Here is a 5,734-nt window from a genome sequence, read left to right as displayed (position 1 = left end):
ATTGAGTACAGCACTTTCACAGCATCATCTTTCAGGATTTGAAATAGCTCAACTGGAATTCCATCTCCTCCAGTAGCTTTGTTTGTAGTGATGCTTTCTAAGGCCCACTTGACTTCACATTCCAGGATGTCTGGCTCTAGATGAGTGATCACACCGTCGTGATTATCTGGGTTGTGAAGATCCTTTCTGTACTTTTCTTCTGTGTGTTCTTGCCACCTCTTCTTAATATCTTCTGCTTCTGTTAGGCCCATACCATTTCTGTCCTTTATCGAGCCCATCTTTGCATGAAATGTTCCCTTGGTATCTCTAATTTTCTTGAAGAGATCTCTAGTCTTTCCCATTCTGTTGTTTTCCTCTATTTTTTGCATTGATCGCTGAGGAAGGCTTTCTTATCTCTTCTTGCTATTCTTTGGAACTCTGCATTCAGGTGCTTATATCTTTCCTTTTCTCGTTTGCTTTTCGCTTCTCTTCTTTTCACAGCTATTTGTAAAGCCTCCCCGGACAGCCATTTTGCTTTTTTGCATTTCTTTTCCATGGGGATGGTCTTGATCCCTGTCTCCTGTACAATATCACAAACCTCATTCCATAGTTCATCAGGCACTCTATCTATCAGATCTAGGCCCTTAAATCTATTTCTCACTTCCACTGTATAATCATAAGGGATTTGATTTAGGTCATACCTGAATGGTCTAGTGGTTTTCCCTACTTTCTTCAATTTAAGAAATTTCAATTCAGTTCAAGAAACACTTCGAGTAATAGGCAAATTTGGCCTTGGAATACAGAATGAAGCAGGACAAAGACTAATAGAGTTTTGCCAAGAAAATGCACTGGTCATAACAAACACCCTCTTCCAACAACACAAGAGAAGACTCTACACATTGACATCACCATATGGTCAACACTGAAATAAGATTGATTATATTCTTTGCAGCCAAAGCTGGATAAGCTCTATACAGTCAACAAAAATAAGACCAGGAGCTGACTGTGGCTCAGATCATGAACTCCTTATTTTTTTGTATTAAGTCTATTTAATTGTAGAACTTATATAATAACAATTTCATACTGTCTTTCTGAATGTGATTCAACAGCATGTACTTAGAACTGCAGTAGCAGGCATAGAAAAGAAGAAATGGATGAGTGCAAATGGCATAAAAATGGACTAGTCAACATCTATTATTAATTGAGTTGAAGGGAGCATTAGATGATATGTCCATGAAAATTTCAAAATTTTCCAAATTGGGTAAATAGAAGAAAAATAGTGACTAATGACAGAAGTAGTGAAATCTGAAAGAAAATTTGTGAAAAAATAATTATGAGTTTGTTTTCACTTATATTGAGTTTAGAATGACAGTGGTTCTCCAGGTCACAACAGATGGCCCTTCAACTGAAGATACAGTGCAGCTTATTTGTGGGTTTTCTCTATAAATTAAGGCTATGATATTTAATGAGCTTTCTGATCATATGCTGTGTTTTCACAGAGAGTATCTGCAGTTAGAGGAGGATAGCAGAAGTGAATAAAACTTTCAGTCATTCCGTATCTGTCCTCACCTGCTAACACAGCCAGTTTTTCCCTTTGCTGGCACTTTGTCCTCTTTACCATGAAACTTCAGTACCTTTTATGAAAAGGAAACTTTCTTCAAAACCAGTAACTTCATCCCTGACTTCTACTTGAATATAGTTATATAAATCATCATATGTTTCCCCCCAAATCACTGGATAACTGTCATCTTCAACCTTTGTGTTATAAAGGACTGCCATACATCTGCTACCCTTACATTAAAAGCAGCTCTTGGGTTAAATTTTCTCATCCCAACTTTTATGTCTTTGTTAGTTCAAATTTTTCTGTAATGTAGATTTGGTGCATGTTTCATCAGAGAGTATCCAATTTTAGTAAATTCATTTAGTGTGAAAAGGTTACTATTTTATACTCAGTCATCTATGAAATGTAATTATTCTGGCTATGTACCCCACCAAAAGCAAAATTGCCAGTTAGTGTGATAAACCATGGTATGATCTTAGAACAGAGAAGATAAAATCAAATGAAGCCTATTTTCACAGAAACATCTCAAGGACAACTTTTGATGTCTCAATGCATACAACCTCAGTCATCTGTATTGATTTTCTCCTTTAACTGATTTATTCAATCATCTGTATTTTGAAATAGTATCTAATGTATACTATCCTGTAAATAATTATTTTCTGGTTAAAAAAACAATAACATGATGCTCATGACTTTCTCTGTGGTGTAAGCATAGGGAATATGAAGATGCAATACATTGCAACTCTATAAAGTGGATTTGTGACTTCTCTGTGAAATGATGTGCTTTGTGAAGCACTTTTCTGGAGTGATGTTATGGATGGAGACACACACACACACACATACACACACATATATATATATATATATATACACAATTGTGTGGTGCTGACCTAAAACCTACAATTCTGGCGTCCACACATTAGTTTTATGATTATTTTCATCACTTGGAGTATAACTAGAGGAAACTAATATATACCATGTTTATTTTTCCTGAGCATCAATTGTCAGAATTTGCTTTTGATTCTGCAAGGATTCCTAAGGAAAGACCTCCTAGCAGATGCCCAAGAGCATATCTTGGTTAACTTATGATCACAGTCCCATCTGATGAAAATAGAAAATCTTATGTCAAAATCTATATTAAAATACTGAGTTCTAAAATAGGTTCTCACAGAGGAAAAAAGAAATGAATTTTATTAGCTAATTCCTTTTTATCTCCTGTAACTTACTGTTCAATGTTCATCCTCTGGATGCTAACACCCATACAATTTTAAGCCACATCATTCAGCCATTTTTGGTAGCTTATAGGAGAGCTAGAATCCACTTGACAACAGTAGTGGCTTCTACAACACAAGTCATGACAACAGAGCAGTCAGCGAGAAGGGAAAAACCAGTAGCACCCTGCCTACCTTGAGCTCACTCTTATGTAACCTGCGCAGTCTAGCAGTGCATTCGTGTACATACCAAGCATATCTTTTAGAATTTCATGTTTCACAAGTGACCAGGAAGTCTGTGGAATTTTGTTAAGAGGTGGGTGATATACAGCATGAGATCAGGCACTATTGAGTTTTTTCATGATTATGGGAGTAGCTGTCGTACTGTGTTCTACAAGCAAGGCAATCACTGCAGCAAGGCTGGCACTTCATGACAGTGATGTTGAAACTCTGTTTCTCCAAAGAAATAGAAATCTTCTCATTGTCATCTATAAGAGTGTGGTTAATATCGTGTTCCTGTGCTCAGTTGTTTCAGTTGTATTTAACTGTTTGTGACCCCATAGACCGTAGCCCTACAGACCCCTCTGACCATGGAATTTTCCTGGTAAGAATACTGGAGTGGGTTACCATGCCTTCCTCCAGGGGATCTTCCTGAACCAAGGATTGAAACTGCATTTCCGGCATTGCAGGTGGATTCTTTAATACTGAACCAGGGATATCAGCAAAAAATTAGAACTCTTTGGCCAATTGATGTACTTAGTTGCTCAGTCATGTCCAGCTCTTTTGGACCTCATGGACTGTAGCCCACCAGGCTCCTCTGTCCATGGGGATTTTCCAAGGAATAATACTGGAGTGGATTGCCATGCTCTTCTCCAGGGAATCTTCCCAACTCAGGGATCAAACCCAGGTCTCCCACATTGCAGGTGGATTCTTTACCATCTGAGCCATCAAGGGAGTCCAAGTGAATCTAAAGAAGTGTACACATTGAGTTCAACTTTGGTAATATGAAGGGTGAATGGGAAGACTTGCACAAAACTTGTGTGAAAGGAGAGTCAAAATTTAGGAAATCACCTCACACATATATATTTTGTAGGTAAGACTTCACTTCATGTGGACAGGTGACTGGAAAGGGAAAGAAAATTTCCTATAATTTCTTTGTTTGAACAACTACATAACATAAATTGCTGAGACCAAGACGGTGGGAAATATGAACAACTTTTCTTAAGCAAAATGTGTTTGAGATTCTTGTGGTATTTATAGTGGAATAATAAGGACAAAAGTGGAGTGGTATTTTGAAGTGAAATTTAACAAAGTGTTTTGTATCATATTGTATTTGTTTTGCTAAAGGCTATGGAGTTACAATATAAATAGTCTGAATGCTGTTGGGAAGTTGAGTAATGAGCTCTGAGAAGAGAGGCAGTAAGGCATGACTCCAGGCTCACTTCTAAAGAAAGCTTGAGTCTGAAAGCCAGATTTAGGCTTTATTGGTCATGTGCACAGTATTCTTGCCTGGTAAATCCCATGGACAGAGCAGCCTGGTAGGCTGCAGTCCATGGGGTCGCAAAGGTCAGACACGACTGAGCGACTTCACTTTCACTTTCCACTTTCATGCATTGGAGAAGGAAATGGAAACCCACTCCAGTGTTCTTGCCTGGAGAATCCCAGGGACGGTGGAGCCTGGTGGGCTGCCGTCTATGGGGTTGCACAGAGTCGGACACGACTGAAGCAACTTAGCAGAAGCAGCAGCAGCACATAAATAAGTAGTTTAACTTGTCTAAGCTCCAAGGGAAAGCCAGATTTAAGACAGAACAAAAGGAGTGTATTCTGGTAAGAGATTGAAGATGTAAATGATTTTATTGATGACAGAGGGCGGGTGTACTTTAGGAGCAGATAAAGGTGTGGATTAAGATCAAAAAAGATGAATATGAGCCATTTTGGATTTTAAGAGATGAAAAACAGTCTAGAAAACCTGCCTAGGTGTATAAACAAATATAGGACCTGTCATTTAAAAAAATAGGGTAAACATCATAATGAGATTAATGATGATGGCTTCAAGGCATAGTGTCAGTGAGGTTGTGTGTGTCCTGGTAATAAAGGGGATTGATGAGGCTATTGCCTTGAGCTTTCCAAAATCAGTGGCACTCCCTGTTTCAATCTCTTTGACTTAAAGCTCATAATTTGGATCCACTATGTAATAATCTATATTTTTTCATTGGTGGTTTTGATCACTTAGGGACTTGGGGTAAGTTTTTGCTGTTTTTCTTACTCCTCCCGCATGACTTTTTTTTTGGGGGGGGGATATGAAAGTTTATTACTATTGTGCTTTCATCATCAAAACTTATGATCTTGGTCTTTCCTTCCTACCTTTGTATAAGCCTGAAAGAGAGCCTTTGGCTACTTCAACAATCTTAAAGGGGACTCTAGGAATGTTACCAAGAGCATGGCCATTGTGACCAAATCCAGCAACCAAAGCTTCATCTTTCCTCAATAAAATTCAAACAACCATCATTGGGTACAAAGCCTGTGATTTTTTTTTTTTTTTTTGCCATTCTTAACTGAAGCCTGATACACTTTTTGGTGGCAGAATTTGGCTCTTTGACTTCAACCCCTACTTTTTAAGCACAATTTCTTTGGTATGAGAAGTGCCTCCAAAATATTGTCCTTCAGGGCTGTGCCAAAATGGGCTTTCTAGAGCTGTTTATCATGCCATTTGTGGTCTCCCTGGTAGCTATGGACTTCCCTGGCAGTATGACTGGCAGTATGACCGTATGACATTTGTGCATCCTGCTGGCACCATAGGCCTGAGTGCAAGAGAGAAACAACAGAGGAGGGACCACAAGCCACCACCCCCTCTTGGTTTTTTAAGGTGACTTTACTATGGGAGATATATATATATATATACATGTATATATTTGATGGTATAATGATAAATGCAGTGTTGTTTTATTAACATCTTGGCCAGCTCCTGGTGGCTCTTCAAGTT

General features: G+C 38.4%; 1 pseudogene; it reads right to left on the bottom strand.

Moving 5' to 3' along the window:
- Nucleotides 1–5,089: 5,089 nt before the first annotated feature.
- On the bottom strand, nucleotides 5,090–5,526 carry LOC105003829 (annotated as a pseudogene).
- Nucleotides 5,527–5,734: the final 208 nt, after the last annotated feature.

The sequence above is a fragment of the Bison bison genome, unplaced genomic scaffold (genome assembly GCF_000754665.1).
Source record: "Bison bison bison isolate TAMUID 2011002044 unplaced genomic scaffold, Bison_UMD1.0 scf7180017864471, whole genome shotgun sequence".
NCBI lineage: Eukaryota > Metazoa > Chordata > Mammalia > Artiodactyla > Bovidae > Bison > Bison bison.
The sequence above is the reverse complement of the archived record's forward strand: the minus strand, read 5'-3'. Positions and strand labels throughout refer to the sequence as shown.